Source organism: Amblyomma mixtum, chromosome 1 (assembly GCF_055824585.1).
Source record: "Amblyomma mixtum isolate Tamu chromosome 1, ASM5582458v1, whole genome shotgun sequence".
In the NCBI taxonomy this organism is placed as follows: domain Eukaryota; kingdom Metazoa; phylum Arthropoda; class Arachnida; order Ixodida; family Ixodidae; genus Amblyomma; species Amblyomma mixtum.
The window spans coordinates 203,513,536-203,534,546 of NC_143012.1; the positions used below are offsets into that span (position 1 = coordinate 203,513,536).

The 21,011-nt window shown below is 47.4% G+C and overlaps 1 pseudogene; it reads left to right on the forward strand.

The window, feature by feature from the left end:
- The first annotated feature begins 43 nt into the window (after positions 1-43).
- On the forward strand, positions 44-3,950 carry LOC149370587 (neprilysin-like; annotated as a pseudogene).
- The last annotated feature ends 17,061 nt before the right edge of the window (positions 3,951-21,011 follow it).

Below are 21,011 nucleotides of genomic sequence, written 5' to 3' on the forward strand. Positions count from 1 at the left end.
CGCGGGTCGGATATTGGCGCGCGGGTCTGCGATTGTTCTGCGCATGCTCCGAAGAGTGCCGCCGACGGCGCGCAGCGCCGAAGTATAGAGGGGTTCGCATTTTGTCTGGCGTAGCGAAACCAGCGTAGCGTGGCTGACCGCGAGCGACGCTTGCCCGCGCGCCGACCACGTCGGACTATAAACGCGCCTTTAGGCTTCGCCTTTAGGAGTGGAACGCGACAGCGTGTTGTAGCGCTGCCAGGGAGTCCACGGAACGCCACCACCCGTTCGGCGCGATGCGTTGCCCTTTGAACGCAACGCTTTTTGAGGAAAGGAAATGGGGCTGTATTCTCTGTCATCTCGGTGGACACCTGAGCCGCGCCGTACAGGAAGGGAGGAAGTGTGAGTGAAAGAAGAGGGGCCCTAATGAAGAAAATGAAAATTGTATTTGAGGAAAGGAAATTACGCAGTAACTCTGTCACATATCTCAGTAGACACTAGTCGAAAATTGTATTTGAGGAAAGGAAGTTGCGCAGTAACTGCCTCAAAAATTTTGGTGGACACCCGTCAAAATTCGCGCGCGGTGACGTCACTACAATTTGAACCAATATGAAACGCGGACAAATACGCCGTAACGGGAAGGGAGGAAGATTGGAGTGAATGAAGACACCGTATTCACTAGACGCGCCTTTGTTCATTGCAAACCATCGAGCTAAAAAAAAAAAAGCTGGCGTGGCGGAGTAGGTAGCATGCTCGTCTCGCACTCCGGAGACCGGGGTTCGATTCCCAAACTCGACCAATTTTCTACTCGGTTTTATTTATTTATCTGGCCTGATTAGAAAGGTTAATTGGGTGATTAAGCAATTAACTAAACTCATTCAACCTTACTTTGAGCTTCACGATACGATCCCTTTAATTGGTTGCATGGTTACTAGCCAAAGTACAATTGACCCCGTTTGAAATTCGCGCACTGTGACGTCACGACCGTTTCTACCAATTGAAAAGCGTGACATTTCTGTCGACAAGTCCTGCTTACAACGATGAGGCATTAAAGGCTTCCGCCTTAATATTCTGTTTTAACTGAAGTAGCGCAGTCTCGGATGTCTTGGTGAAACCAAATCGAGTTTCACAGGAGGGAGTCATTCTTGTGTGAACTAACTTTTCGGGGCTCTTAGAAAATACGGCCAACACGTAAACTTGCTTGCAGTTTGATATGCATATTGACGCTTTTTTGGATCAATGCAGAGACTTACACTACTTGCATGCGTCGAAGGAATATACCAGATTCAAGTCACAAATTAAAAGTGGGAGAAAGCACTGGAACCAACATATCTAGAACGTACTTCACTGGTCTAATCAGTAAATCATCTGCATCACAGCCTTTTAAAATTGTTTGCATTCAGCTGCGAAAACCTCTGAAAGAATCATGGGTATAACATACATGGAGAAGTGTGCCTTCAATATCTCCGCTCACAAAATATTTATTAAACGGTAAATATTTGACAAATTGCTGCTTTTTGGCCTTCATCGTTCCTGAAGACTCAAGCATTAATAAAAAAAATACCATAAAATAACGCGGGGGAAATATGCGAGTTTTCCCAGACTGCTGCCCGAAGAAACTGTTAACAAATTTTTCTGCTCAAATTAGGGAACTTTAGGTGACGGCGTGGAGCATGCTTTGCTTGTGATTAGTTTCTTGCTCCCTTACACACCGTAACCATTGTCATAACTGGCGTCCCTCTCGAAAGAAATGAATGATAAACGAAACGTCACAAAAATACTGGTGCCGCATACAATGCGCTAAAGTTGGAGCGTGGGCTTTTTTCCTTCTCTTTGCAGCTCACTCCTACGACAAAGGCTGTCCTCGAAGTTTGCGCATGCGTCGGAACGATTTTGCTCATAGCAGTCGCCACGGCAGTTATCGCGCTGACATTCCGGAGTCCGAAGGCGCCTGCAAAGCAGTCTAAGTCCTGCGACACGGTGGACTGCCTCTTCCATGCCAATCTTCTGACGTCCAACCTCAACAAGAGCGTCGACCCTGGCGAGGATTTTTCAGCTTACGTCTGTTCCGCCTGGATGCCTTCTGGGGACCGCAGGGAACACTCGAAGACTCCCGTCGACGACGTCGCCTTCGGGCGAGTCGCAGACTTTAGCACCATGCTCCTCAAAGGCACGGACAAGTTCCAGGTGGCACACAAGGCCCTCAGCATGCACAAGTCCTGCATGGGCGCAGAGAACCACGGTGGCGCCTACCTGGGGCAGTTCCAGGCGCTCATGCGGGAAATGGGACTCAGCTGGCCGGAGCCGTCTCCATCGAACGCCACTGCACTCGGAGTATTACTCGAACTTTCATACAAGTGGCAGGTCCACTTATGGTTGGAAGTCCGCGTGCTGGCCCATCCTGATTTTGGAAACTGGCGCCTAACTTTCAAGCCTGCGTCAGATATACCCTTTCTTTGGAACCAGTTTGACTCTGTGAACGACAGCAGCAGCTACACAGCATACTGGATGGGCTACTACCGCGATCTTACCGATAATACCACGCTGGACCATCATACCCTCGGAGATATCATCAACGACACCCGCACTCTGGAAGGTAATGTGTTAATGAGGCTGAGTCAACTGATATTCACCAAAAGGCAAATCCCGGCTGTCTTCCGCCTCGAAAACATCGGCGATCACTTGCACAGTACTCCGTCAGCTACCTGGATCAAACTTCTTCAAGAAAACATACCACTAGATCCTCAATTAGATGTCAGTGACGACGTTAGCCTCAAAAACTAGGACCTCTTGAAGACTGTCGGCGAATTTTTCGGCCAGTACTCCGAGCCGCGGCTTCTCCGACAGTTCGCGTGGACATTCGTCCAGATGTACGCGCCGATAGCAGAGCCACGTATGCTGCTGAGACATTTCGGCGCCAAGTACGAGGTCAACACGTACCGCTCCCTATTCTGCTGTTTCCACGTCGAAGAGACGTACAAGGTGCTCGTGCTTTCGATCGACATCTCTAGCCGAATGAAGAACGGGACCGGGACGCCATTCGCACTGGGTTCCAAAGTCTAGTCTCGGCAGCCATCGAGAAGGTGGAGAACACGACGTGGCTAGACAACAGTAGCAAGCGCGTCTTAAGCAACAAGATAGCGTCAGTTCGGATGCGAGCGTGGCCTGAGAATCTGATGGGAAACGAGGAGCTTAGGGAAATTTACAAGGACTACCCGAGCACCGAAGCGTCGTTTAGCGAACTCTGGATGCAAGCGCGGAAGATTATACGCACTGCAAACGCGAAAGTGCGTCATATCAACGATTCTCAGGCGTACCACGACGCACGTATGCTGCCACACAACTTCCCGCCATCCTACCCCGAACATGATTATGCCCTGGGGAGCCTGAATGTCCCATCCTACCTCTTCAACAGGCCCTTATACTACAGTAAAGGAACAAACGCCATGTTTTTCGGTGGTTTGGGGTACTTGCTGGCGTTGAGGTTGGTTAAGGCTTTAGATGAGGTGGGTATACGATGGCTGCCGAACGGCACAAGCGTCGACAGCGTTTTGTCTGTAGAATCGAGAAAAGCCTTCCACGAAAGGGACAGCTGCCTAAACACCCTTTCTGAAGACAGTGTGTTTCCGGAAGTGCCGGCGCTTGAAATCACATACGCTGCACTGGAAGATGCCGATGAGCGCGGTAGCGGCAACCTTCCTGTCGGAAAAGACCTTTCGCCTTTAAAGGCGTTCTTTATGACCATCTGCCACATGGCCTGCTCTGCACACGGCTTCAAGAGCGCCTTCGCGGCGGATTGCAACAAAATTGCACGCAATACCGCTGCCTTCGCGAGCTCGTTCAACTGTTCCGTTGGCGCAAAGATGAACCCTGAGAAAAAATGCAATTTCTTCGACTGACCGCCCGCTCGGGAAACCTCTCATAGTGTTGCATCGAAGTGATCCCGTGGTGTTTTTCTTCACCATACCTTTTCCGCCATCCCCCCTCCCCCCCTGCCCCTAACCTTCGCTGTTCCTCCTGTATAAAAATTTGTTACCAACTAAGTTTTTATGAATTCAGCGGCCGCTCTTGAGATATCTTTTTTATTTCGATTAACGGCGCTATTTGCAGTTTTGCAGTTCATATAGCCTTGATTCAATACCGATCAACCTTATCTTCTTATCCTGGCAGACACCTCTGCAGAAAAGCAAACGATCTTGGTAATGTCTGCCTGCTTGGAGATATAGCAACTCAGATTTGTAAAAAAATGGAAACGCCCAATCCCACTTCGTTTGTATGAGGCCCAGAATAGACTTATGAGGCACTGAGCTCCGTCGTTGTGCAATTTGTTTGAGAGGCGCACATTTTCAACCTTCTAATCAGACAATGTGTGTGCTGTGCATACTTCCAGGAACAATTTTTGCACGCATTGTGACGGGGTTCTTAAGTGTTTGAAGAACACATGTAGTAGACACTGGAACCACGTTCCCGTCTCCAGATGCAACGAAAGACAAATTGTTTTTATGCTTTTTTATTCTCATTTCCTTTTCTGTCGGCTACTATTGAGTCGTATTTCATACAAATACATAACGTTGAGTGATGCGTCGGCCACGTGGACGTATCGACGTACCTGGACACAGATTCGTCACTTTGCCAGTATTTTGCGCAATACTGGTATTCTGCAAGTTATAAAGTTCATATTTGCGAGTATGTTTATGTACTTCAAGTTATTGCGTGCTGCAGACATTTTTTGCGATGTGGATAGAGTGTGTGCCAAGGAGTGCATCCGCACTCAGAATTCTTCATTCAGGGCTTTTATTGCATCGAAATTGAGGGGCTGTGAATTCCGTGCTGTTGCGAAAAAAACTGAGACTCTTCAGAGAAAACAGTTGCATTTTGATTTTTCGCGTTTTTTTTTGGCACGATGCTCTAGAAAATTAACTCCGACTACCACACCAACTAACCATAACCTCCTACGAACACCAATGTCAATTGCAAAAACTACTTGCTGTTTATATCCTGCGCTATTTGCCTAGAATCTAAAAAAAATGCAGTTTGAGTTTTTCTTAATTGCTTTTTTCTGCATGCCAGCGATGTTTATATCAGTCTGCTTATGTACTTAACTTTTGTGTGTACTGCAGACTTTTTTGCGATGTGGATAGATTGTGAGACGAGCAATGCATCCGCACTAAGAATTCGTCATTTAGGGCTTATATTTCATCGAAATTCAGGGGCTATGAATATCGTGGTTTTGTGAAAAAAACTGAGACACTTCAGAAAAACCAGTTGTCTTGGTTTTTCGCGTCTTGTAGCGAGAGAACTTCAATGTGGCACCCCCTGAGCTCCGTGGCGGCGCCGTGGCCTTGAGCCGGTTGGTCACGTGGAGCGGAGCAGCTGCTGCTGCCGGCGCCGCGAAGCGCCGGCGATCAGGGGGGTAAAGCTGAGCTCGCAAAGCGGTCCACGCATGTAAGTCGCCATCTTGAACACCATCCCTTAGCGAAAAAGAGGATGTGCTAAAAATGCATTTCAAACGTATTGTATTAATTTCATATTTATTTCGCATTTTTTTGTCCCTATGCTTAAACTACAATACGAATGCTTTCTCAGTACACTAGGAATAATATTTTAAACGTTCTTAAAAATACGTGAAAAGTACATTTTTGCCCGCTTAGCATATTTATAATGCATTAAAAATATAATAAAAATATACATAAAAAAATATACTAAAAATATACATATAATACATTAAAAATGTGTTTACTCGGGCTTAAAAAAAGTCTACTGGGGCGGCTGCATGGAATGACACGGGTTAATTCAACTGCAGAACAAATCGTACACGGGTATTAAACATTAATCATCAGGAGTCTGAGATTATAAGGTGACGTGATTGAATGGGAACGGCAGATACCTACACACAGCATAGCAAGACGACAGTGACACAGCAAACAACAAATCCTACGACAAGCGCTATACTTGGCTTGCCGTATATATACCCAGCGAAAGCGACGCACTATTTTGCGCGGTGAGGCCTTTTTTTGCGCAAATACTGTGGGCTGCCAAATTATCGCAGAAGTACCCTACTGGTCGCGTTCGAATCTGGGGTTAATTGAGAACGGAATTGCTAGTTGAAACTTGCGTCAGGCACAGGTCAGGAGTCGAACTGTCAACCAAAAGATACATGGGCGTGTAAGGGAGCCGGTCTGCCCTGCCAGACGGGGTCCTTTCCGCTGGCTTATTCGGACCCAGAAGTACCCAAGGCGCTTTTGCTGGTATAATGCTATCACGTTCTCACACGGAAATGTTCGAATGACATTGAGTGGAATGACATTCGAGAATAGGAATGACATTCGGACTCGACGGACTGCCGCGGTGCTGCACGACACTTTCGAAACGCATTCGAAAGCCTCAGCTCGTTTTCAGTGTACAGCGACGACGACGACGGCGGTCACACTAGTCCGACAACGACAGTATATATCACGCTGAACAACAGCATGTAATTATAGTGAAATATCTAGTTTACTATATTATGATTCTAGAGGGACACGTTTTTCAGGCCAACGACACCGACGAATCCGGTCGGCGGACGGTCAGCCTTGTCGGCGGCTGAGCGAGAGCACGGTGATGAGGCGGCGGTGTGTATATGCTAGCGCTTCTAAATGAGCGAAACGAACGACTATATTTCACGTGTGCACACCTGAACCCTCACCAGCGATAAGCGCTTGCCAAATCAATTTCAATCGACGACGGCTCTGTTCCCTTCCGCGACGGCTAGGCCCAGCCAGTTCGCAGGGTTGGATCTGTGATTTCGGCAGTTGTGAAGAGCGAATCACAAGCTTTAGCGTATGCAAATGGTCACCAGGTGTAGTTTTGGCAACAGTGACCTGAAATCAAGTATTGCTTACATCGCAGGGCACGCGTACGATGAACGGGAATCGCCGGTGTGACCCAGACTGCCGAGCCGTGCTTTACGGCCAGCAGCAGTCGTCGCCGTCGCTAGCTTGCGGATAACAGTCGCCAGACATACTTCTGGATAAAGTAGTTTAAAAAAAAGTACTGGTCACGTCGGAGAAAGCCGGGACAAGAAGCGAGAAGCGCCGGTACTGCGCGATGCCAACAACCCGGCTTTCTCAGGTGTGCGATCGCACCATCGCTTCCCACACATTGTCGCACTGCCTAAACAAGCACGAGTACAACCAGTAAAAAAGAAAGCAGATTGTTTAATAGAACGAAAGCGCAGATTGCGTTTTATGTTATGTAAACAAGCGATGTAAACAACAATATGAGTGCAGTCGTACTCATCGGCGCACTCCTGGGGAAATTTCATGCTGACGCGGTTAATATTCATTGGCGTAATATTATCTTCAAGCACTCCCTTAGACAGAACACGTGTAGCATCTTTAGATGACATTCGGCTGGAAGGCATTCGAAGCGCCCGTGTAGCAGGGCTATAAGTGGTGATCACCTTCCTGCTAGAAGTTACCATAAACGAAAGAATGACAAGAAAGGGAAAGTTTTCACTCTTCGCTGAAACGTCATTTCGAGCCCTAGATTGTTCCACGGTAGCTTGAAGTGTAATGCAAATATGTTTACGCGGACAACCCATTTGTTAGAATTTAAATATACTTCAGACGGATTAATTGCGTATTTACGAAAGTACACTTTAAATAGATGGCCAGCACCAAAATGCGATGTCCCGAAACTCGATTTTGAGCATTAGGTTGTTCAAGGACAGCTTGTAGTGCGCTGCAAACATGCTAATGCGGACTGCCAATTTGCTAGAATTTCAGTGTTCTTTGGACGAATTAATTTCGTATTTACGGAAGTACACTTCAAATACATTGACGACACGCAAATGCCATTTCCCGAAACGCGATTTCGAGCACTCGACTGTTCAACGGCAGCTAGAAGTGTGCAAAGACGTTTAAAAGGGCTGCCCGTTTGTTAGAATTGAAGTATATTTCGGATGAATTAATTTCATATTTACGAAAGTTCACTTTTAATACATTGACAAGATGCTAGAACTGCATACATATACGTTTATAAGGGCTGCCCGTTTTCTAGAATTGAAGTATACTTTCGATGAATTAATTTCATATTTCCGAAAATACACTTTTAATACACTGACAAGATGCTAAAACTGCATACATATTTTTTCACGTATTTCAAAAGTGCTCGAAGTATGCTTTAGTGAGGTATTTTTGGCACATTTTAAAAATATATTTCGAATACCAAGCATGAAATTTCAGAAACGTATTTCCGACATATTTTTAGTGCATTCATGATTACAAAATATGTTTAAAATACATTTTAAATAGCCCACCGTATATTCCAAACGTATTAGTTTTTGCTAAGGGATCTTACAACACATTATTGTGGCCCGCACAGTTTTTTCTCGCAAAGTCAAGGATGGGTGAAGTTTGAGTTTGAATTCGGACAACTGCGGCAGAGATAATAATTATATGTCACTCTTACGCGTATTTTAAATGTTTTAAACACATTTTGTAATCTTTAGCATACTGATTGTGGTCATTTCTTTTAATATCGGACGATTGCGAACATATTCACGAGTGAACTGAATAAACGCTCTCGGAGTTGCGGTTTTAAACTTCTGCTTTCGAACTTGATTTCAAGGCACTTAATTCAAGGAGCTGCATACGATAAGCAGTCACTCGCGCTCTCGTTCACCGCGATGCCACCTTCGTGCGTTGATGCATGGCAAAAGCTCCAAAAGGATCGGGCACTTTGCATCATTTGTGAGTAAACGTTTGAAGAGATACATATGCACATTTCACGACAACTGTGTACTGTAAAGCGTGTGAATGAAAATCTCCCGCTCTTGGAACTCTCTTTAAAGGCGGATGACACCAAGCGAATGAACCTTGCAGCCGTTTACTTTTTCACGGCATTCGACTTTCTTAACGCCATTGCCTCAATCTGCTTGACAGAGAACACATTGGCGATACTTATAAATGATGCAGGTGTTCTTGCTTAAATGCGTTTTATTACGATTTTCATCACTAATGCATGCGGTATAATTAAGGTAACACTGTTGAAATGAACGGCCGCGCAACGACAATGGCACAAGGACATGCGCAGTCTACCAACTGTTTATCTTACGGAAAAGAGGCACACTGATCCTCAGCTCAAGTATTTGACAGCGCATTATTGCTCCGAACACAGCCAGTGGCAGGAAATCGGCATGTAAACAAGACAGCATACATTGTAATCGCAAGACCCTTCTTATCCCGTGGGTATAAAGTACTTGCGGCACTAGCTTCTCATGGGTTTTGAAACCAAACAGAGGAATAAAAAATATCTCAGCAAAAAAGCAGTGTCACACATTAGAAGCAAAGCAGTCATAAACCTAAAGAAACCAACACAAAAATAACAAAAACCCGCCACAACAACCAACCAAGCACCCACAATTTAATGCGCACAATGCTGGACATGAAACGAAGGTTTCTCGAGCGGTACATGGCGTTTCATGCATTTCTGCCTCCACCTTGTTTCACTCGTTCGTGATGAAGCTCTGAGCGTTGCTGCGTACGAAAAATCCCATTATGAGCTGGTCTCGCGCCAGAAAAGACACGGCACCGTCTTCCTCGGCGAAGGAGAAAGATAAAAAAAAACGCGAGATTCCCGCGATACTCTAACAAACCTTCGACATTTAATATAACAAAACGCTGAACATTCAAAACAAACCAGGCAGAGCAGTTGCTCCATTTACCTTGGCCATTCGTTTCCTTTGCGGATTGTGTTCGCCCTTTTGGGGCCAAAGCAAATTTCCGACGTGTATTTGCACTCCACAACAGAGGACACGCAAAATCCCGTGCGCTCTACAGACGAAATACACTCCAGCGCGTCACAATCGCGGTACTAGCCTTCAAATAACAATTCAGAAGTCACAAGCCACCTAGTATTTTCCGGTGTATAGGACGCACCCTTGTATAAGACGCACCTGCCATATATGCAAGCTGTCACTGAAAAAGTTCGTATATAAGACGCACCCGTGTATTAGACGCACCCCAGTTTACCCAGTTAGGCTAGTGAGGCTTAATTAAACACGCTTGTGCGACAATCGCGAAATGCACCGTACCTGTGAGCAATTCTTAAGCAACGCTAAGTGATCGAAAAAGGCAACACTCACGCAATACCCGTCCACGTTTTAGCAAAAAAGAAAGAAAAAACGATACAGCTCCCCATATGTTCATAACAACATTTTATTTCTACTTGAAACCTTCGAAGTCTTCATCTTCAGATGCACTATCAAATGGTTCACCCATTTCTGGAAGCAACTCGGCTGAAACATGCACTATGTACACGGAGCAAAAAAAGTTGCAAAGGGTGACTAAAAAAGAACGCCGGCTTGTCTTGACAATGGTGAGAAGCGCGATTGTCACCATCTTTTGGTGCTTCTCATTACTTTTGCTTGGGGCCTCCGAAACAGCCGCGCGTTTGTGATCCCGGAAGTCGTCATCCCCGCCGTTTCATGATAAAGATCACCTAGAATGTCGCGCACGGCGGTCCCGGTATTGAAGTATTAACCGTGTTACAACCGCGTTATTGGTAGTGATATATTTTAGGTGAAAAAAGCTTGAGCATGAACCGGAGTAATCGATGAACTCGCAAAAAAAAGATGAAAAATTCGCATATAAGACGCACCCTTGTATAGGACGCACCAGCAAGATTTTCGAAAAAAAGCCGCGTCTTATACACCGGAAAATACGGTATATGAAATTACAGCCGGTATGCGACACTGCATACCATTGAAAACGATCCAAACGCGACGATTTTGCCGTTGTTTACAGCAGTTTAGAGCAGTCGAGAGCTACTCTGCTGAGAGCCATTTTTTTTCTTGATCGGGTGCTCTTGAGACTTACCCGACTGCGCGTGCAAGTCCAAAAGCGCACTGACGCCCGACATTCAGTATACGCCGGCACCACACAGAATTCAAACCACGTGATTATGTGTGGGTCGGACCGCCCATCGCCGCCATGGACTCAATGAAAAAAGTGGCTGTGGCTCAACTCATCTGAGCCGGGTATACAGCGCGAAAGCTCCGTTAATCATCGTTAGACACGGTTTAGATTTGGTTCAACTTTATTGTTCCAAGACTTAGCCAGAGCAAATTGTTTCAGCGAGAGCAAATCACGTGATGCCTCACGTGCCACAAGTGCAAGAGCGAGCGTCCAGGCCGGCAGTCAGCGCAGCGCCGGACGTGACTGCAAAGTGCAAGAGCGAATCACGTGACAAATCACATTCCACAATTGGCGTGGAGGAGCGGCCGAGCAGGAGCCAGCGTAGCGACGGACGTGACTGCCGAGCGGGCAGTTGTGCGAGAAGTTGAAGATGAAGATCGAGGCATCTGCCACGCGCGATTTTATACATGCGGTGCGCCTCCCTAAGAGGTCGAATCTAAGAGACAGATTACCTTCAGGCTAAGCATGGGAGGAGTAGTGAGTGAGTGAGTGAAGAAACTTTATTTCCGCCAGAAGAAGACCCGTGCCCCTCCGGGTCCGCACGCAGGCGTCCGGGGAGGGGCAGCGTCGCAGCTGGAAGACTAGCAACGGTATAGTCGCGCAGCTTCTGCTGCCAGGCGGTAGCGTATCGTTGTATGCTAAGGTCGGCACTTCTGAGTATGGTCTCCCATTCCTCTGCATTATTGATTCTGCCATATCCTGGGGCACTGGGGCATCTCCATAGTATGTGTTCGAGTGTAGCGGTATGCCCACAGAACTCGCACACCTCCGCATCCTCCCTCGTGTCACCTCCTGTCCAGCTCCTCCAGGGCGGGGATGCGAAGTTTCTAGCTTGGAGTCTTCTCCAGTCATAGGCCTCAGCCGAGCTAAGTGATCTATCCGGAGGAGGATAGATCCTTTTGTTCTTTTTCTGAATGTCTGTGATGCTATTAAAGGTATTGGTTTCCTCTTTAGTGCTGAATTCGTATGAGGTGTCCACGGCTCCCCGAGGTAAAGAGGAGCGGGCGAGCCTGTGGGCGGCCTCGTTTCCAACCAGACCCGAGTGGGCTGGGGTCCAGATAATTAGAATATTGTGGGCTGGGATAAAGTCTTTTAGATATTTAGCCGCCATTTCGTGGATGCGTCCCTTGCTGTAATTTCTAATTGCGGCTTTGCAGTCGCTTACTACGTATTTGGTACCTGGCTGAGTTAGAGCGATCGCTATTGCAACCTCCTCCGCCACAAGGGGTTTTAAGTCAAGGTGTCTTACAACGCGTAACGTTCTGCCTGAGTCCCCGACGGCTACGGAGACGGTGTCTCCTAGCGTGCCTACCGCGGCATCAGTGTAGGCCACGGTTCCCTGTGGCATCTTGCCTAGCTTAGCAGTCAGCTGTGCGACCCTGCTTTTCCTTCTGCCTTTGTCGTGGATGGGATGCATGTTTCTAGGTATGGGAGCGATAATAAGATGCTCTCTTATTTCTCTTCCCAGATCTGTTCTGGTGTTAACTGTGCTATCTACGGTTGCCCATTTCGCTAGCTGTAGGTATTTCCTTCCTGCGGGTGTGGATGTTAGCCTTTCGATTTGCGATGTTCTAACCGCTTCAGTCAGTTCTCTCCAATTGTTATGCAGGCCCATTTTCTCCAGTATATCATTGGACGTGGAAATGGGCAGCCCTAGCGCTCGTTTGACACATTTTCTGATGATTGTGTCTAATGTCTTTTCTTCGGTTTTGTTTATTTTCAGGAATGGGGTTGCGTAGCATATCCTGCTAACGATGAAGGCCTGCGTGAGTCTTAGTTTGCTGGACTCTGAGAGTCCTTCCCCCCTTCTAGATACCTTTCTGAAGGCTCTGACGACAAGTTCAGCTTGCGCTTTGAGCTTGTCTAGCGTACTTTTGTTTTTCCCTTTTCTCTTAATATACATGCCTAGGATTCTTATTTCCTCGACAATTGATATCGTTCTATTTTCAAGTGTAACCTCGATTGCCGGTATCCTTTGACTGCGCTTGCTCATTGCTACAAATAGCTCAGACTTTTGCGGAGAGCAGCTGAGACCCACGCATTTCGCATGCTCGTTAATGATATCCGCTGCCTTCTGTAGCTTTTCTTTCATTTCTGATTCGCCTGCTTTGTTTAGCCAGACATTTACATCATCTGCGTAGAGGCTGATGTTTAAGCCTTCTATCTCTCTAAGCTTGCGGGGAAGGTCCCTCATTACCAGATTAAAGAGAAATGGGGAGAGGACAGCCCCTTGTGGGGTTCCTCTTCATCCAATGGGGAACTCATAGGATGTGATGCCCTGAAAGGTAATGATAGCAGTCCTGTCCCTTAATAACGATCGGATGTAGTTATAGGTGTTTTTTCCTGCAGCTATCTCATTTAGCCCATCAAGGATGGCGTCATGGCTGACATTGTCAAAGGCTTTCTTAAGATCTATACCTAAGATCGCCTTCAGGTTGCCGAGGTCCAGCTGATCTACTATATCTCCATAGAGTCTTAGCATTGTATCTTGGGTGGTGAGCCCAGGCCTAAATCCGACCATTTCATCTGGCCAGAGTCCGTTATCCTCCATGTATTTGGTCAGTCTGGTCAGGATGACCTTCTCAAGCAGTTTCCCTACACATGATGTTAGTGAGATCGGCCTGAGGTTCTCCAAGCTAGGAGGTTTGCCCTGCTTGTGTATAAGCGTGATCTTGGCCTTCTTCCACTCCTCGGGGACAGCGCCTGCTTCCCACACTTGGTTGAGATACCTAGTGAGGCTATTTATTGATTCTTCATCCAGATTTCTCAACATTCTGTCTTCTACTCTGTCGAGCCCCAGGACTGACCTTCGTTTTAGCTTCAGGAGTTCCATCCTGACCTCGGCTTTTAATATGGGGGCATCCAACTCCTCATTTGGAACTGCTGAAGCTAAAACGAAGGTCAGTCCCGGGGCTCGACAGAGTATAAAACAGAATGTTGAGAAATTTGGATGAAGAATCAATAAATAGCCTCACTAGGTATCTCAACCAAGTGTGGAAAGCAGGCGCTGTCCCCGAGGAGTGGAAGAAGGCCAGGAGTAGAGTTTTCGCTCTAAAACTTTTCCTCTGCTATTTCTGCCCGTACAAGATCCTTCGTCGAACAGGTGAACTGGAATGTGAATTTATTCCCTATGGAGTGACCGCAATCCAGTTACGCCGCGCACGACCAGAAATGGGGCACGTGCGTATAAAGCTATATTTTTAGTGCATAAGCACTAATAATAATAAACGGGTAGTGTAGGTGAGGGAACAAAGGCGGGTTAATGACATTCTAGTCGAAATCAAGATGAAGAAATGGGCAGGGGCATGGCATGTAATGCGAAGGCAAGATAACCCCCGGTCCCTAAGGGTAACGGAGTGGATTCCAAGAGGAGGCAAGAGTGTGCAGGGAGCGGCAGAAATTTAGGTGGGAGGACGAGATTAAGAATTCGGGGATACAGTGGGCGTAGTCAGGCTGGTGGGGATGATGAAGCACTAATACTGTTCATACCGACCCCGAACAAAATCGTTCGTTTTCTGTGCGCAACTGGCTTAGAACGAGCATTCAGACCTCAGGCAGTGCCCGCTCATCGTCGCCTTCTACGTAACAGGAATCCGTGCTTTCACACTGATTCGAATGTAGTAAACAATTTCTGTAGTTTTGTGCATATTCTGTTTATTTATTTTTGCCCATACTTCTTTTTGTTGCAAAGCATTGGGCCACTCAATTTTGAGAGAGTGGTTATTATTGACGTAAAGCTTTCTAATGCTGGCTTGCTCGGCTGTAAATTAGGCGTTGCTGAGAGCGGCCATATTTATTTTCATTGATGACCGCCGAACGCGATTGTTGCTGTCGCCACTGGCGCGTTGTTTTGTTCTTTGCCGTGGGAGGACTCGTCCTTTTACGTCTCCTTGGTTTTGGGTGTCCGCAGTGTCGCGCTCTCCCAGCTGCTCAACTATCAAGGGGGCGGGGCGCCTGCGCTCAGCGCCATCTATGGTGTGGATGCTGCTGTGCGCTACGAAGAGAAGCCTCTCCGGCCACGGGAATTTTGTTACTTGTGTGTCATGATATCGTGGGCGGCTTGAAGTTTGGTTGGCACCGAAATTATAATTATTCGGGCTAACCTGCCCACCACTGTACTTTCCGTAAATTTGGAGGGGGGGGGGAGCGACAAACTTCTCCACCCCGCGTGCAAAAGATGAGGTTCGACTGCGGACTGGCGATAGGGGCCACGCCTGATTACCCGTGGACCGGAGGCATGAGGTGAAGGCAAGTTGTGTTAGAAACCCTTTTACTTGGCAAAGGATAAGAAGAAAAAGTTACAAAACAAAGCCCAACAAAATAGTGGCAATACGAGGCGCGACGCGAATAACAAACACAGAATGAGAAGCAAACATTAACAGGAAGTACAAAACAGAAGGGCGAGAACTATACAACAACGTTACATGAACCATATGAACTGCGTGGTCGACCACACAGGTGTCCAATGCAGGTCGGGAGGCGTATCGCGCCACGTCTTGGTATTCGGCGTTGGTGAGATTTCCGCATTTCTGCTGAAGAAATCTTGCTCTTGCGAGCCTTTTCTATGCGTGGTACTCCGAGGGCAGGTTTCATGAAATCGTGTTGACTTTGATTCGCTTCCTTAGGCCAAACTTGGTTTTGACTATTGAAATTGTTTCCCGTTGTGTTCTGGATAGCCCAGTCAACGGTGAGCATGCCCTCCGTTGTTGGTTTGGGTTAGCCAGTTGAGCTGGCTGGTGAGGCGGGTTTCATTTGTGCTCTTGGACTGTGTTCTGCAATTCCAGTCCGGATTGCGCGCCGCCGTGTGTGGTGGCATAGAGCTTGTTTGTATGCATTGCACAGCAGTACCAGGCAGAGCAGTACTGTGGGTCTAAGAGTTAATACAGAGAAAACCCAATAAATGTTGAACAGTCTCTGAAGGAAATAGCAGTTTGCGATTGGCAGCTGATCATTGGGGCCTTAAGGGGGTAACGGAGTGGATTCAAAGAGAAGGGAAGAGTAGCAGGCGTGGAAGAAAGTAAGGTGGGCGGAAGAGAAGAAGTCTGTGGGGATAGGGGGCCGCAGCTGGAGAAGGGCCGGGTTAATTGGAGAGATATGGGAGAGGCCTTTTGCCAACCGTGGGCCTAGTCAGGCTGATAATAGTGATGATAACCTCGACTTGATATAGGTATGTGTCTGGGTTTCAGCGGGACATATGGTGCACAGTAGGGAATTCCGCTGATCACCAGGCCTTGAACTAAGCGGATCGTATCCTCCTCCTCCATGCCACGGTGCCGTATCGTGAGGTGAATGACCATACGCAGAATTTTCGCGACTGCGTTAGTGAGCCTTTGTACGGCCCCTGCACAGCCTGCGTAACTTCATGGTAAGTTTGGAGGAGGAGGAAAGAGACTTTAATGGATAATGGAGAGGTCTGCCTGGTTATAGGCCTGGCATGCTACTCCAGATGAGGATGAAAGAAAAAGGTGAAAAAAAAAGAAAAAAAAAAGGTGACATCAAACATACTCAACACTCACGCAATTTAGTAAACGCAACGTCCAGACGAATTCGGTGCAGGCAGTTACAGTCACGTCCATTTAAATTCCGGGGCATGCGGAATTCACAAACGGGGTCAATGCGAAAGAGGGGTCTGTATTGACGCCGCGGATCACACCACAAAGAGCGTTGCGTCTGCCAGGCTTTAGTAGCGAGAAGTCTCGCGCCGTCACTACGAGAAAAGGGTATCGGTAGAAACAAGGAGGTGTCGCCATGCGCCGATCTTGCTGCACAGTCAGCACGATCACTGCCTGCGAGGCCACAGTGAGCGGGTAACCACTGAAGCACAACACGGTGACGTAACTCAGAGGCCTCGCTGTGTAACCTATTCAAGTCATCGACGATCTGCTCTTGAAGGCTTTCTGGTGAATTTATCGTCTGTAGTGCAGCGCGAGTCCCTGAAGATAACCCACGCTGTTGGCGGTTGTTGTAGGATGTAAGTAAATGCAACACGCAGAGCAGCCAGTTCGGTAGCAGTAGTCGAGGTGCGGTGACTGAGTATCGCTGAAATTGTGGTGCATGTTGACGGAATCCAGACGCCAATCGCAGATGATAAGGACGTGACAGAGCCATCAGTGTAGATGTGACGGTACGCATTGTAGCAACTATGAATGTGCTCAAGCGCAAAATATTTAAGTGCAGGATTGGGGGTGTATGTTTTTGTTTTAATGCCAGGGATTGTGATCTTAATTTTCCATGCTGCATACCTCCAAGGTGCGGTGGAGGTTGTGACAGGACGCTGGTACTGTGATGGGAGAATGTTAGAAATTTCCTCCATGCAGTACTCAGCGAGTGGGTGGTTTGGTACACGAGCCACAAACCGCACTTGGGCACGAATGAGCTCCTGGGTTAAGAGCACTGATGCCGATAGACGTCTGCTCTCAGCTAGAGTACCCATTGTGTAGGTGTTTTTGGGAAGGCCGAGACAGATTCGCAAGGCTTTAGCTTGCATGGCTTCAAGGTTTTTAATATTAGTTTGCGAAATACCCTCCAGAGCTGGGAGACTGTAGCGCAGAAGGCCTTCACAGAGTGCTCCATACATTCGAAGTAATGATGGTGTAGAACAGCCTCTTCTGCTGGTGGAGAGCATAAGAAAAATAGAGGCGTAAGAGCAAAGCTTGACTTTCATCTGTTGCACATGTGGGGACCATGACAGGGACCTCTCAAACGTTACCCCCAGAAATTTATGAGTTGTGACGTACGGTATTGGAGTACCAGCAACTTTCAGCCCGTAGCGCGAAAGATCACGCCTTGAAAATGCAATTGCTGAGCTTTTATCGGACGACATGGCGAGACCACGCTTGCTTAAGAATGATTCAATGCAGCCTATTGCCCTCTGTAGACGGGCATGCACAATGCGCCTATTGCGTCCGGAACACCATATACAGATGTCATCTGCATAAAGGGAGATTTCAACTGTCGGTGGCAAGCATTTTTCCAAGCCAATAAGTGAGAGATTGAAAAGGGTTGGACTTAGTATACCCCCCTGAGGTACTCCGCGAGATATTTTATGCGGAGCTGTGTCACATGTTGACATAAAAATCGATCTCTCGAGAAGATAGTCACGCAGCCAGTTATACATTCGTCCGGTAATGCCTATTGATTGTAAAGCTGAGTGAATTGCCTCATGTGTGACGTTGTCAAATGCTCCCTTCACGTCAAGAAACACTGCAATGGTCATAGACCGCACTGCTTTGCTGCGTTTGACACAATTGGCAAGGGCAATAACATTGTCAATGCTGCTGCGTCCTTTTCGAAAACCAGACATGGTCGGAGGATAAATTCCCCTGTTCGTCAGGTCCCAGGTTAAACGGGAAGAAACCATTTTCTCCATCAACTTCCCGACGCAACTTAGAAGGGCTATAGGACGATAGGAGTTTAAGTCAGTTGATGGTTTTCCAGGCTTGAGGATGGGTATGACACGCGCACGCTTCCAACACGTTTCAAGGCGGCCGAACTCCCAGGAGGTGTTATAAACTGCGAGGAGTTGAACCTTGGCGCTAGTTGTCAGGTGAGAGAGGGTAGTGTAGCTTATTCCATCTGGTCCAGGGAAGTTGCCAGAGCCGCACGAAGTTCATCCATAGTGAACGGTTCGTCAAGGAGGGCGGTGTTAGGTGAAGAGATAAAGCTTTGGGGAGATAGTGGCACCGATACGGTTGATGAACGAGCAATTATCTTAGAACAGAAAGCCTCCGCTGCGTCGAAACGAGAAATATTCGCATTCAGAGCTACGCACTCAAAAGGATTTAATGGCGCCGGCTGACTACTGAGGCTGTGCACAATACTCCAAATCTTCGAAAGGGGCTTTCTGGGATCAAGCTTTGCGCAGAAAGATCGCCATTCCCGTCTTTCGAGTTTGTCCAAATGGCGCTGAACGTGTTTCTGTGCACGCCTAGCAACGCTGACGTCTTCTCTGTTATTGGTCCTGCGTGCTCGTCTCTCTGCTCTGCGGCGAATTGCTCGAAGTCGCTCATATTCAGCATCTACACTTGAGTACACTGTTGGTAAGGCTATAACTTTAGTGCTGGTCGTTTTAGCACGTGCTGCAGCATCAATAAAGTTTTCATAATCAAGGTGGGAGAGCTCCAATTTCTCTACTGTGTCAGAGAAAACATCCCAATTCGTGTAGCGTACCTTACGCCGCTCGGAACTTAAAAAAGCACCACCAACCTTAATGTATGTAGGTAGATGATCGCTGCCATGAGTTTCTACGTCTACATTCCAAGTTGCTGAAGACGACAGATGCGCAGAAATCATAGAAATGTCAAGGGCACTGGACCTTGCACCTTGATAAAACGTTGCCAGGCCGTTGTTGAGGAAAGTTAAATTGTTGCACTGTGCAAAATCAAATAACTGTTGTCCTCTGGCTGTTGATCTGGTGCCTCCCCAAGCAGGATGGTGTGCATTGAAGTTGCCCGTTATGATGTGTGGTGCACGAGTACTGCGTACTATATCCTGAAGGCGGTCAACGTCAAATGTGACACGCGGGGGTATGTAACCAACGATCACTGTGAATGACATATTCATGATCTTGACGGTGGCTGCAATATATTCATTCCGTGAGTCGGCAGGTATCGGATGTGGGATGGAGGTGACGTTTTTCCGAACAGCTAAAAGAACTCTGCTGATGTCAGTGCCGGTCATCCAGTTCTGAACGGTATAGCCTGAAAGACGAATGGTAATACGCAGACGAAATTCTGCTATGGCAACAATCGGGAAACGGTGTTTTCAGACAAACTGTCGGAAATCAGACAATCGTGGACGAAGGCTGCAGGCATTTCATTGAAAGATGGTGGCCGTGTTACGGATGCTTTGCACGCTAGGGAGAGTAGCTGGTCTATTGACTGCTACTGCCATTGTGCAAGTAGAGGTGAGATGAAGTCAAGGATTGTAAGGATGGCCTGTGCCACCGGCGAGGAGAGTGGTATAAGAAAAGCGCGGATGGCCACAACAAGCGAGCACAGTAGGGAACTGGTACCGTCGGAGTTTTGGCGAATAGATCCTTCGCGCGAATGGTTCCAGGCTGCATACTGCGGCTGCCGTGGAGTATTCAGATTTGTACTCGCTATCGGAGGTGGCTCAACGTTTTGGCGCTCTGGAAGAGGAGGGAACTCAACTACATCCTCAATGCGTAGGTGACTTGCTTTATCTTTATCCGATTGTTGAGGAGCTTTCTTCCCCGGCAATGATTTTTTCTGCTGCGACTTCCCCTACTGAACAGACCTTTACATAGGTTCGACCGAGAGGGAATCAGCGGCTGGGCCCGCCAGTAATGGTTGCATCCATTAACTTCATGGTAAGTTGGGCTACCAACTATCTCTATGACTGACCATACGAAGAATTTGCGCGACGGCGTTACTGAGCCTTTGTGCGGCCCCTGCACAGCCTCCGTAACTTAATGGTAAGTTGGGCTACCAACTTCCTCTATGACTGACCATACGGAAAATTTGCGCGACTGCCTCACTGGGCCTCTGTACGGCCCCTGCAGAGCCTACGTAACTTAACGGTAACTTGGTCAACCAACAACCTGTATGACTGACCATACAAAGAATTTGCGCGACTGCGTTACTAAGCCTTTGTACGGCCTCTGCACAGCCTCCGTAACTTAATGGTAAGTTGGACTACCAACTGCCTCTATGACTGACCATACGAAGTATAGAGGCCATCGGTAAAGCAACAGTAAGTTGCTCTACCAATTGCCTCTATACTTTCACTTATAAGCTGCTACCCACACAGGTAAAATTTCCTACAGAAAGCGTTTCTCCTACGTCCCCCGTTTTTTCAGACTAGTTCAATATGCATGTCTCGTCTGTTAGCTGAACGCAATTCGGCTGCGATTCAGTACACTACAATTGTTCCGAGCGTGCTTAAGTGTCTAATAATCTTATTTACTATGCTCCCAATTTCAACGTTATAATCCGCACTAGAGTTTATCTAGTTCGATCCTGGCCGCGGTGGCTGAATTTTGATGGAGGTGAAATTCTAGAGGCCCGTGTGCTGTGCGGTGTCAGTGCATGGTAAAGAACCCCAGATGGTCGA